The sequence below is a fragment of the Panthera pardus genome, unplaced genomic scaffold, assembly GCF_024362965.1.
Source record: "Panthera pardus isolate Hobbes unplaced genomic scaffold, ASM2436296v1 HiC_scaffold_2, whole genome shotgun sequence".
Lineage (NCBI taxonomy): Eukaryota > Metazoa > Chordata > Mammalia > Carnivora > Felidae > Panthera > Panthera pardus.
This window is the reverse complement of record NW_026526765.1, coordinates 87,854,934-87,868,281: the sequence shown is the minus strand read 5'-3', so window position 1 is coordinate 87,868,281 and position 13,348 is coordinate 87,854,934. Positions and strand designations below refer to the sequence as shown.

At 36.3% G+C, this 13,348-nt stretch overlaps 1 long non-coding RNA gene across 1 annotated transcript in view; it reads right to left on the bottom strand.

The window, feature by feature from the left end:
* Nucleotides 1-6,168, bottom strand: part of LOC109274886 (uncharacterized) — a 28,413-nt gene extending 22,245 nt beyond the window's left edge. Inside the window, exons 1-2 of the long non-coding RNA XR_008423807.1 lie at nt 6,048-6,168; nt 4,799-4,920 (exon numbers count right to left, since the gene is read on the bottom strand). This is a non-coding gene — a long non-coding RNA (uncharacterized LOC109274886). The remainder of the gene's footprint in view (nt 1-4,798; nt 4,921-6,047) is intronic.
* Nucleotides 6,169-13,348: the final 7,180 nt, after the last annotated feature.

Genomic DNA, 13,348 nt, shown 5'->3' with positions numbered 1-13,348 from the left:
GTTTTAATTTGTATTTCCCTAATGGATATTAAACATCTTTTCATGTGCCTATTTGCCATCTCTGTATCTTCTTCAGCAGAATGTCTACTTGTATCTTTTGCACATTTTCTAATTGATTTTTTTTTACTGTTGAGTTTTAAGAGTTCTTTAGATAGCATATACAAGTCAGTTGTCAGATTTAAATTAGCCTTAAAACAAATGAAATAAAATATTCATGAAATAGACATTTCTAGTGCTTTTCATTTCCATGTAGACTTATTTTCTTTCTTCCTTAAGGAATTTCTTTACCATATCTTGTAGTGTGGGGTCTGCAGGTCATTTTGTATGTCTGAAACAACTTTATCTTTTAAAGCTATTTTTGCTGGGTATAGAATTTTAGGTTAACAGACTTCTCCATTCCTTTGTTACTTTGTTCCTTCACTTCTCTTTCTTTCTTCCTCTTTCTTTCTTCTCTTTCTCTTTCCCTTTTTTCTCTTTCTCTCCCTTTCTTTCTCCCTTCCTCTCTCTCTCTCCCTTCCTTCCTTCAAATTGCAAAGATGCTGCTTCACTGTTTTCTCTGTTGGATTGCTTCCAAAGAGAAATCTACTGTCATCCTCTATATACTATACTTTTCCTCTATATAATATACTTTTCTTCACTGACTGTTCTAAGAATTTTTATTTACCACTGGTTTTGAGCAATTTGATTATGATGTGCCTTAGTGTGGTGAGGGACATGCCCATCTCTCACTCAAACACTGGCAAAGGAGAATAGAATTATAATGAAAAATTTAGACTGACCATGATTCATTTCACGGATATGTGCTCACTCTCTCTATGCCCTTTTTTCCATGATAACTGGAAAAGAAACCAGAGTTTTATTAGCAAGTAAAAGAAAGAAAAACTTGGAAAAGCAGAGTAGAGGCTTAAGCTTGATTATATCAAAGAACAGGATAGAAATCAATTAAGAGATCTTATATTTCTAAATGTACACATCATGTAATAAGAAATAATCACCCTGGGAATGACATATTTGTTTAACTGGCTTGAGATTAGAGAGTCAGGAGTATATGTACATAAAGTAAATATCTTAGGCATCCGGGAAGAATTAGGTCTGGGTAGGAAAGAAGTAAGCTCTGCGTGTGTAATGACAGTGGGCCTTAGTTTACATATTTTGTATACAGAGATTTTTCTACTGTCACAAAAGCACTTTATGACATTCTAAAGGAAGGTGAGCAACGCAACGGGCAGCATTACAATCTCAAATCAAAGTTTTAAAGAGGCACCCTGACTTTCATCCAGTTCCTCAAATGGTGCCAGTACACAAGATGAGCACAGTGTTGGGTCCATCCTCTGTGTGTCCCTAGCAATTCATCAGAGAACTTCAGGGATGAAGAAGCAACCTATATGAGAGTCCCACAGGTCACTGCATTTAAGAATTCTGTCTTAGCCAGCAAAAAGCAAAATCCTTCATGAAGGTGGGAGTTTCACAGCCAGACACAACACCGTAATCTAACAAAACTGATGGTTTTTATCAAAGTCTTAGTTATACTTCTTCATAATAGTAAGATAATGAGAAAATAAAGACATAAGAGTACGTCAGAAAACATCATTCATGTACTCCACTCATTTCATTTCTGAAAGAATTATCTAAAAGGGGAAAAAAGTGCACCCATAAAGATTGGATAGGCCCAAATTTGGCTAAGAACGACAGTTTCACTAAAGGACAGTGCTCCTGTAAAAAGAACTTAGAACAGAGTCATAATTCTTCTATGCATGTCCTTCTGATATTTGACTATGGGTTGTGACTTGATGGCAAGTGAGAAATTTTAGGTTCTTACTTAAGTTATTCTGAAACTAGCATATCAGGAATCCACCAATTCCATGTACTTTCAGTAATAAACAACATTTGTGAACCTCTTCGGTGGCTCAGTGAGTAGAGACTTCTCTGCTCACAGAAGATGTTACACATCTCTCTGTTAACTCTGAAATCCAAATACAAAATCCAGACTTCAGGAATATTACCATATGGATTTTTAACACTCCCTGAGACACTTTGGTTCTATAACCAAAAGACTAGAATACACTTTTCTGTATGAGATTTTTTGTATGAAAAATGCAACATAGATACATGATGCCACTTTCACATTACTTTTTTTTATAAGCACTAGAGTGAAAATGATGAACAGAATCCCTCCTATCAATCTGACATAGTCTTCATTTAACCATTTGAAGACACCAAAGCAAGAGAAAGGTCATAATCAAAAACATGGCATAGTATTTTTATCTGACCAGCGAACTGTGTTGCTCTGGTTCACACTGAGAACCGTGACCCAGCTGAAGAAGAGTGTCACACTTAAAATCTGGTTTGCAATGTGTCTTTCATTTCAGCAAATGACCTCCTTTCTGCTACGTATCAAAGAAGCTGTAAAGGGTCAGCTGACCTCTTAAAAGTGGGCGAGACAAAAGTCAGTGCTGCCACATGGGCAGCAGGGTTTCCAAGTCAGATCCTTTCCCCTAAACTGCAATGCGGTAAATCAGTCTACAGCACCTGGGTAAGAGACAACCTGGCCTTTCGGTTTGTGTGTCATTTGGGACAGTTTTAATAACAAAAAGGTAGGGCTTTTGCAAACTGCTCAAATCAAACGGAGAGTGAATGAGAGCACTGCTAATAGTTATATAAAAACAACAGACATAACTGAGGCGTGTGCTGAACAAACAGGGGCATATAGTCACCCTGTTCCCTATAAAATGAGGGCAGAATTTTAAGAACCGTAAGTAAAATGCAAAGTATAACTACAAAGACTCTGCACACGGTGGTCATTGCATTGTCACAGACACACAGATGAGTATGCATGTGGGAATCCCCTTCTACGACAGCACTGGTTGATGTCATTTTTGTCGTTTTCACAGGAGGCAGAAAGTGTAGACGGGAGAGAACGCTTCTACAAATAGCAAAAGTGCTTCTGCAAATAATTATAATGCGAGATTACTCTGGGGTAAAATGATACTTGAGGACAGAGCAGGTTAGGAGGTTTTCATTTGCTGCCTTCCCCTCTGGTCACTTGTCCGTTTTCTGATGGTTCCCAACACAGGGGAAAAAAGGATCTGTCCAGAGCGAGGGAGTCTGTCCTTGTTCCAACTGCGAGTCTCTCGTGGGAATGAGAGGTCTTGAGACTCCCCCAACCAAACAGGGCATCCCTGGGGGGCTCCCACCCAGAGTTATTTCAGTGAGCTCATACTTTTTATAACTAAAACCTTTTCCAAGGATGAAGTAATCCAGGAGTTAATTCTTGTCTTAAACCCTTTAAATGTAAAACACAAATGAATACTAATTGAGAAATGTATTTAGCAAATATTTGGGGAAGAAAAAACGAACTGTTTTTTATTGTTGTTATTGGTGTTGTTGTTATTGTTGTTGTTGTTGTTGTTGAAATGTTTCCCACTCCTCAAAAAAAAAAAGAGGGGCGCGGGTATGGGGGCAGAACAGAAAAAAGGAGAAAAGTGGCTTCGGCTCAGTGAAACACTAAAAAATGCACATGAATCAATTATGAAAAAGAGAAGGTCCCTTTGAATGAGGAAAAGCTGATTGGAATTAAGATAGGCTTTGTTCCTATCTGCAAGGTACAAGGAGGGGACTTTTCAGCGGAACAGAAAAGGGGGATTTGGGACTGTTTGGCTGCTTAATGCCATAGTGCTTCAGAGCCCATGTGAAAATTTGCTGCTGGCTATTAATCATCATTGTGCCCCTGCAAAGAAGCTGTTACAATGATGACTATATGTCATTATATTCCCACTGTAAGTAACGAATCAGAGAGCTGGGAAAGTTGGATAAGAGCGGCTGGCAAACTTTTAAGCAGTCGAATCTATTTAAATAAATTTACATCACATTTGCTACTTTCTCTGGTATGGGAATCATACTTTAAAATGAAACAATATGCGGTGTTCATGGGGCCTGGTCTTTTATTCCCCTGTCTCTGAGCCTACTTTCCAGGTCAGCCTTTGCCAGCGCTGACAGCACACTTTTCTCATAGCCTCTCCTTCTCATAGCCTTTGGTTGCTTTCAAGTTCAATTTAGCACAATAAAGTTGTTATGCATGACAGTTTGGAGAGCAGAATAGGTGGTGTCTGAGCCCGCTGTGTCGCTACAAAGTGGGTCCATTCTCTGTGGGCCGGCTCAGTTACTGGAGCCTTACTGGTGGGATACAGCCATGGACTTCCAGACGTTCCCATCCTGACGAAAACAATTAGCTTCAAACTGCACGAAGCCGTGGGGTCAGCCTGTCTTTGACTGAGACTGCGCCATTTAATATGCTGCAGTGGATTTCAAATTTATGTTGATTTATCCTGTTGTGCTCCTCTTTTATGCGCTTTATTTACAGATGTGTAAAGAACAGGGAAAGTTGGAGTCCCACATGCTTCAAGAGTTTTATTAGAAATCGAGACCATTGTTTTATGTTTATTTTATAAAGAAATAGAGTTGAAACGTGTCAGGCTTAATTCCATTAGGCTGAACTGCCCAGAACAGAGCCCTGGGGTTTGGAAGACAGGATCTGAAAGGAAGTGTCTCCTTGGCTAAGCATCATCAACAAGCCAAACAACAAACAACGCTCAACCACCACCATTGTCAGGATAGTTTTCTATTGTGGGAGATTACCCCTCCAAAATCCCTCTCTGACCTAAAAGTGACACATCTCTTCATGGAAGCAAAATGTAATTTTTCAACCATTACAGGCCACCATGTGTATTTGCGTATGTGCATATGGATGTATCAGACCAATTAGTGTTTAGTATTCATTGACGTTCACCCAAGTGCATACAGTCCTTAGAAATATGATACAACGTTCTGCTGTCAGAAGACAAATATTACTTGATTTTGACACTGTAGACTTGTCCTCATGCAGAGAATATAACCTCTCCTCCTATTCCTCTGAAGAGAATCCTGTAAAAGCAAATTTAGGTGTATTCTGAATTTTACCAGCAGACTGGTCTAGGCCAGATGTCTTCAGTCTCTGAGCTCTCCTAGTAAAATAAATCACAGTTGTCTTGATTACTGATCTCCCTAATTATAGGGTACAACCACCAAATAAGCCTCCTTCTAGATTAGAAATTAACTGAAAGCATATCTTAAAAGCATATTTCACTTTCTTAAAAGAGTTTATTATTTTTCTGTAAGCTATTTGTAAGACTTACATTTTTTTCACCAAAATGGGTGAAATACTGACAGTAACCATGCCACATAATATTTGCTTTAACTATGTACTAGCAGAGAAGAGTAAAAATAAAAATTACACAGGGGGAGATTTTCCCAAAAATAATTTTGGTTTTTAATAGATAATTTAATATAATTTCAAAATGTTCTTGACCAAGGTACATCATGAAAAGTAAAAATATACATCTAGTTTTAGCAAAGTTTGAAAATGAAAGTCAATTGTCCTGCTCACCACTCGCCTTCTGCTATTATTTGGTGTCATTTTTAGTAAGGTCCAATTTAGGATAGTTTTTGGAAATAGACCTGGACAGACAAAAAAAAGGCATTATGAGGGAAAGTAAAAGTGTCTATGACAAAAGCACTATATCCTTTATAATTTTCAAGTGGAATAATTTCTTTGTCATTTAAATGAGTGAATACTCAAAAAATGGAAAAAGATATTTTACAGATAACTTTGCATTTAAATAGTCTTATTTTTCTAGAAGAAATATGTTGTAAGCATATTAAAAATTCCTCCATACAAGAGTGGTGAGAATAGAGAATGGTTAGATGTTAGGTAGGATATGCCTGAAAGTTTACACACACACACACACACACACACACACACAGGAACAAAATATGCAGAAGTATACTGTCATACAGACTATAAACTTAACCTACATGTCTGCACATAAAATCTGAAAATATAGGGTAACTTACTATAAAGTTTATTTCCTCATCTCAAAAGAAATTTCCTAGAAAAAAAGTGTTAAATTAACAAAAATAAATGAAAGTTTTGGAAGGGAGCTTGAATGATTATATAATATTTACAGGGACCCAGAATTTTGGACTGACAGATTTCTCTTCATATTCTTTACTTGAGGAAAAAAAATCCAGTAGAAATGTTGTAAATAAGCTGACCATTGTCATTTATTAGTGAAGTTGCTTCTATTAAGCTGATATGGAAGGCGTCTCATAAAGAAGATGATCGACCTTCAATGTTCTCTAGGAGCACAGGAAAGACACAAAAAGAAGGTCAAAATGAAAAGCTCATTGTAGGGAATCAATCTGGAAAAAATAAAGTGAGGCATTATAAAGGAGAAGGAGAATGGCAATATTCACCATAAATGGCATCAGTAATATCTGCCAGATTTTACCAAAGTTCTTTGGCTGAAGTAAGTATTCATGCAATTTAAGCTTCAGGAGAATATAGTCTTGAGTTTAAATCGCAGCGTTACTACTTGCTTTGTAGCCTCAGGTAAGTTTTAAAGAATCTTGGAACTTCTCTCTTCATATTCATAACATAAAAAAATAATAATCCCCACACATAAAGCGTTGTTGTACAGACTAAACAACATAGGTTAAGTGCCCAGTATAACATCTGTAATGTAGTAGATATCCTATAAATATTGCTTCCCTTTATCGCTTCAATTTTTTTATATAGCTCTTGTAATTCTCATCCTCCCATTGCCCTACTATCAATAATAAGTCAAAATTCCTGACGTGAAATCTTACAGAAATAGAGACAGTCTTTGTAACCAATATTAACATAATGGATTCCTGATGGTTTGGACCTGAGACATATCACTCATTTTTATCTAGTGTGTATTTAGCCTTTGCTTATCCTAGTTTGATCACTGAATAATTAATAAAGACCCGAAGAAAGTTGCTCAATACCATGGCAATGGTACTTTCCCTTATATGGACATGGGTTTGAAGAGACAACTTTCTGATAACTACAAGATAATCTCCACAAGAAGTCTCCCAGGACCTTAGACAGAAATCTGAGATGCCAAAAGGAAAAAGACCCATAGTATTCTAAGAAAGAATTCTGCTTGTGATTACTCCTGTTGCCCCAAAATAATATGCTTTGTCCAAATAATGCTTTGGTCATCATGAAAAAAATGAGTGAATTCATTGACCTAACATTCATTTACTTATAAAACAAATTCTCAGAGGCAGAGAGTCATGCTTCCCAAGTAACAAACTTCATTCTGGTGAAAAATCATGGAATTTGGATGAGTTTGACAGTGAGGGGTGGGACATGGGGAGAACGAGGATCTTTTCTCATTGTTTGAACTTTGCTTCACCAACATAACACTTGAAAGTATTTGGAAAAACTTAAGGCAAAACTTTTGGAAGAAGATGCTCCACTTCTACTTGTTATACATTGTAGGTTTTCCAGGTACTAGCAATGATCTTAACCAAGGCGTTGGCCACAATTGTTTTTCCTAGTATACTGCCACCTCACTGAATCCTTACTTTAACACCAGCCTTATTTGAGACACTGCAACGTGTTTTGTAGAATTAAATAGGCATATGGAATTAATATTAATTGAATCGCAAAAATGGACTCAATTTTATGTTGGAGATGCCATATATGATGGAAGCATGATAAACATTTTTCACTAAATGTAGCACATAGACATATTGATCTTTTTTTCCCAAAGTCTATTATTTTTAATGTCAGTTGATCACGCTCATTAATGAAATGGTTTCTGCATATTTAAAATATGCAAACATGAACTAGCATGCTAAGTTGACTTTTAAATACATCTTTCTTTACAAACAGTGGTAGAACACCAAGAAAAGATTAGCTACATTATATTTCTGCCTAGATCCTTGTCTTTTAACTATTAAATTGAATATATTTTCTTATATCTCCTTATCACTGAGGTGATTTTTTTAAGACCAGTGAATACTGAATTAAACATATATGTGCTAAAAAGGCTGAACATACAACCTTTAAACAATTTTTTTTGTCTTTGTGGGCAAGCTGTTAATAAAGAGACATATGTGCTGTTTTATATATCTACATGCTTTACTACCATTTTTTAGATAAGCACCATAACTTAAGTTGTCTTCCACACAAAGTTCTGGCAAGCTTCAATAGATTCATTAGTGGGTTTTTCTTTACAACCAACGAAGCTCAAAGAGCTCCTAACAATGGAGCTAATCACTGCCTCTTCCCTGACCCAAGCTTAGGTTTTCCCTCCTTTCACTCCAGACTCTTATTTCATTTCTGAGCAATTGGATTTCCGTGGCACTCCCAGAACAAATAAATATCTCCCTTTCCCCCTGCTTACATCTTTTGTGTATATTTTTTCTATACGACTGCCCGTATTTAAACTAGTGTGGTAATGGCAGGGTTGTTCAGGTAATCTTTCATTGGACATAAATGGTGTAGCATTAAAATGCAGATAATGTTACTTCAATTAGAGAATGCTGTGCAAAACTTGAAAAAGACGTAGCTAAATGTTTGGACTAAACAAGTAAGTCTATGTTGTTAAGAGTGGGGCTGGGCAAGTTGCATTTTCAATAGATCCCTTAATGAATAAATGTTAGACTGTATCAACAGTCCTGAACAGGCTTGTGGTTTGTGTGTGCATGAAGTGTAATGGTATCAATTGACTGGCTCTTTGTGGTTGCTATAAAGTACTCTTGAATGTGTCAATGGAGAGAAGGCCTGCAGACAATGAAGCCATGACAGCTGAATGTCAGCAGCGACCTTGAACCTAAACTGGTTTCACCATTCCAGTGACTCTAGCTACAGTGAAGACATGCACTGGAGCCGGACCTTCGGCATTGCCTGTCATTTTCTGTGTTCAGATTCCCAGCACTTAAGTGACAATTTCACCACATTGCTAGACCTTGCTAATATGCATCAGTGAACGTTCACTTATTAGTGATGGGGCTAACGATATGTTCAGCATTTTAATCAGACATGCCTTGGCATTTAAAAATACAAAAAACAAAGCAAAACAAAGCATCGTTCTAGACTAAATGTTTCATATAAGCAAACTCATCCAGAGAAGATACTCAAAACATGTCTTTTCTGCAGCAACAGATCCTTTGATATCGATCTTGCATTACACAGCATTACCGTACATACATTACTACACTCTTTATTGCTGCAAATAGCACATGATTAGTTAATTAAAATATGGCATCAAGGAATAATTAATATTTGTAATGCAGTGTTTCTTTAATGAAAAACAAGAGAATTCTTCTAAAGGTCACATTTACAGATTAAATGTGTCTTTAACATAAATGGAATGTTATTAAGCTAGGCTCAATATTCAGGAGAGAACTACAAAGCCTTTTGTGGCAAAACACTATTAATGAATTCAAGAAACTGAATCCCTTTGCTAATGCTGGAGTTGAGCAAGGTTAGAAGCCCAACCACAACTGAATGTTCTTAATATGTTCACTGTCCTCTGTAGTGAAGAACTGAGGGCAGGGAAGGCAGGCAACTGGGCTGGGAAAAGGAAAGGCTGGAGGAAATAGAGGAAGAAAAGGAAGAGAGATAAGGGTGGAGAGGGAGAGAGAGATAGAAAAGAGAGAAGATTCTGATTGGTGAGAAACATACAACGATGTGTATGCAGCAAAGAACAGCAATATCGAAAACTGGCATGAGTGTATTGTGGGAAGGAGAGCCAATGCAACTGCTGGTGTTATTAATATTATAGCACTATAAGCTGATTACAATTTATTCTATATAAAATGGGACATTTGCTAAAAAATAAACAATGTAAAGTATTAACTGTATAATTATGAACATAAGTAAATGCAAACTTGTTATTAGAATGTCCTTGTGGATTGATATGAGTGAGGTATGACACATGCGCTTCATTTTACTAGGACATCTCGGAATCCTAATCATCAGTAAAAACTGTCGTGTGATACATTCTTTTTCAAAGTAAAGAAAAGTGAGGCACAACTATCCTCTTGTTTCTCTGTGGCTATCCTAAGTTCTTATATACTGTAAATACTGAACTACCTGATTAAATTTGTCCTTACAAGTCCTTTGCAATATACGGGGGGGGGGGGGGGGGGGGGGGGGGAGCCTCTGTAGGCTACATTTGTCTTTTACTTGAAAAAGCCGAATGTTAACAAAAATTTTTCAGTAAGTCCTAACAAGAGAAGGTCACACATGTTTCAAAATACAATTTTTAAAAATCTTTAAAATAAACATGCTGCTATGAAAAATGCTTATTATCCCAAAAACATGGGCATAAAGTTTATTATTTATTTATTTATTTATTTATTATTTATTTAGTAGGATGATTATTTTACATCTATTTTATCAGATCATTATTGTATTGTATTGTAGAAACAAAGGTAAATACATCATCTTGATTTCACACTTCAGTTAAAATATGTATCGTGTGAAAAATGATATTTAAAGATTATTAAGCTACAAAAAATAACCTATAAACACTTTTACAACAGATATTCAAATAATAATCTAAAATCATCATCAATTGTCCCAGGATAAAAAAATGTGCAAAATTTAGCATAAAGATAGTTCTTTTTGGCCTTAAAGTCAAAGTGCAATGAAGAAAATAAATAATGAAATAGAAACATTTTCTTGCATTAACTTTTACGTGTGTATTTCCTAGAAAGAAAGATAATTCCCTTTCTAATCTTTATAGATGTGTTTGCAAAGTTGAACACTCAACCTACACTTTCGTACATTAGAATTAGCACTTGTAAGTGGGCTGATGCTATTAGCTGGGAGCTTTACAATATTATCTGCATCATATATTTATTCTTAAAGTGATTCTGCATCTTTATAATTTTCCCAAATAGAAGTTTTATACCAGAAAGAAGATATTAGCATCACCCAGTCTTATTTTGATTTATTGAGATTTATATGAAGTATAATCACTAGGAATACATCATTGAGAAAGAGGTCTGAGAGGTTGCGTGAGGGGCAAGTGCTTGTTCATTTCCCCTCTGACATCTAAGAGGTGGAATCAGAAATGGCCCAGGTTTCTTGATTCTACCGCAATGCTGTCCCTACCACACAAGTGTCTATTCCCATTTTGTTGGAGGGTAACCTGTTTGTTCCTCTCCAGAAACAAGAGACCATGGGTTCTGTTCAGTCCTCTTCCTCATGTGTACTTTTATTAGCCAATAGACTAGTTAAGAAAATTCTTTCTATATACTGTATATTTTGTAGCTGTTTACCCTTCTAATATTGATATAACTGATATTTTGAAAAACAGATGAAGAGGAAACATCCTGTTAAAGTAAAACCTAACCAGCAACCCCCCCCCCCCAAAAAAAAATCAAACAGCCTCTTTGCTCTGCTCTGTGAAGAGCTCTCAAGAAGACGAGCTCCAAATCTTGAAACAGTTGACGGTTGGAATGAACACCTATTTTTGCTGTTAACAGTTATTTTAAAGTAGGATAATTCTCAAATGAGAATTAATCCCCCATGCATATATAGGTTATGGAATTTAAGTTTAAATACAAAAGTAGTCAGAAATGAAATTCAGGTTAACAGGTCAACACAACGCCTACGGAGGCACTCGTTTTTTTGGCCTACATACACAGCCAACTTGACGAAACCCAAATGTATGTGGTGATGTCTGAAAATGTACCCTTCATGGGATGGGTAAAGGATGTATTTAGTAAACATCTGACTATGTTATTTAAGACAATATTCTAAATAAATGCTTGCACTATGAAGAAATGATGGATTATTCCATGAATAAATATGTGACTATGCCAGAATTTGTGGTGGAAAATGTTGTATAAGAAACATGCATTCATATGGATTTATTTTTGTACTTTAAGGTACACTTCATAAAGGTGTATGCTAAGTAGGTTTTTATTCAACATATGCAAACATAAAGAAGGATCATTTTAGAATGTCCTTCATTCTCTTAAAGTCCCTTGAACTTTTTATTCTCAAAAGAAAAAAAAAAAGGACAGTGGTAGAGGTGAACTTGAATTACTTATTTTCAAATTTCAGTGGTGTGCATATTTAAAATTCACCTTTACTTGTGTATTTATTCAGCAAATGTTTCTTTAGTCTATTATATGTCAGGTTCCATGTTAAAAAGAAAAAAAAAAACACTGTATTTCTGTGCCAACTTTCATTCTTTCATTTGTTTTTAAGCACCTAGTTTTTCAACTTTTGCAAGCTACAAGAAAGATGCAAAAATTTCACATGGTTTGGTTAAATGTGGACTTTGACTTGAGAGTCAGGCAATAGCCCCACACTGGGTCTGGCCACTCTTCACGCCCCTCCCCCCATCGATGAAGGGGCTCTTCAGCCCTTCCTTGCCCCTCTCAGGATAAAACAACTGTTCTTAAAGCAGAACTACTCAGATATGAATTTATTCTGGACTCTACACATTGAAATTTGAAAGTAACCACTATTCTGGGGCATCTCTTATGTTTCAGATATAGTACTAGTTATTTTTTCAGATATTTTATGTATATTTACGTAATTTTTAGAGTCACTACGTAAGGAAGAAATTGCTGAGGCTCAGTAAGACAATGCAATTGGCTCCAAATGAGTACGAGCAGCAATTCGAACCCAGATCTCACTCCCAGACCGGCACTCTTACAAATTCCTATGTGCCAAAATGACCATCTGATTCACACAAGGCAAGCAGCATCTGTAATTGAGTGGAAATATTAGTTGAACTAGAATTTGGATGAATAGATTTTTTTAAGCCCCTAGATACAGATGCTTATGAGCAAAAAAGTAAGCAAAGAGGCACTTATCTAGTACATACAAGCATGAACTCAGGTTACACAAACTCTAACTACATACCAGCCCACCCCCACCCCTCTGTCAGCCATCCCTTGAAACACCATGCTCTTCTTCTCTGCAACACAGGTGGGGACCAAAAGGGATTCTTAGTGGGATAATGACTTTAATTTGGGGTTGCTGCTAGAGCCAGTTATGATTCCATTCCTATACATGCCATCTTTCACTCTAGGTGGTCCCACACTGCTAGAAGTCAAGGAGTGAGTGAGAGCAGTGTAGCAAGTTCATTCTTGTTAGAGACCTGATCAAGGTTGACATCTTTCAAAAGAAGTTTAGCCAGCGCCCAAATATTCAATATTCCTACATATTTAATTTCTTTAGTTGCATTTGAATTGTTCTGTTCTTACCAAACAAAATTTTCCCACAAGAAAGAGAAAAGTTGATTCTTCATATCAGAGCTCATGTTTCACGTAAAATCAACTCCTTGTAAAGGAAAGCCTAAGTAAATGAAAGGTGGCTACTTCCTGATCTTAATAAAAGTATAATTTATTTTTGTTCACCTGTGTTATAAAGCTGTAAAAATTAACATTAAACTATACAAAAATATAAAACTCTTTACATGTTTTGTGATCCAAAATGGAGCCAGATCACTGTCAATTAAATGTACGA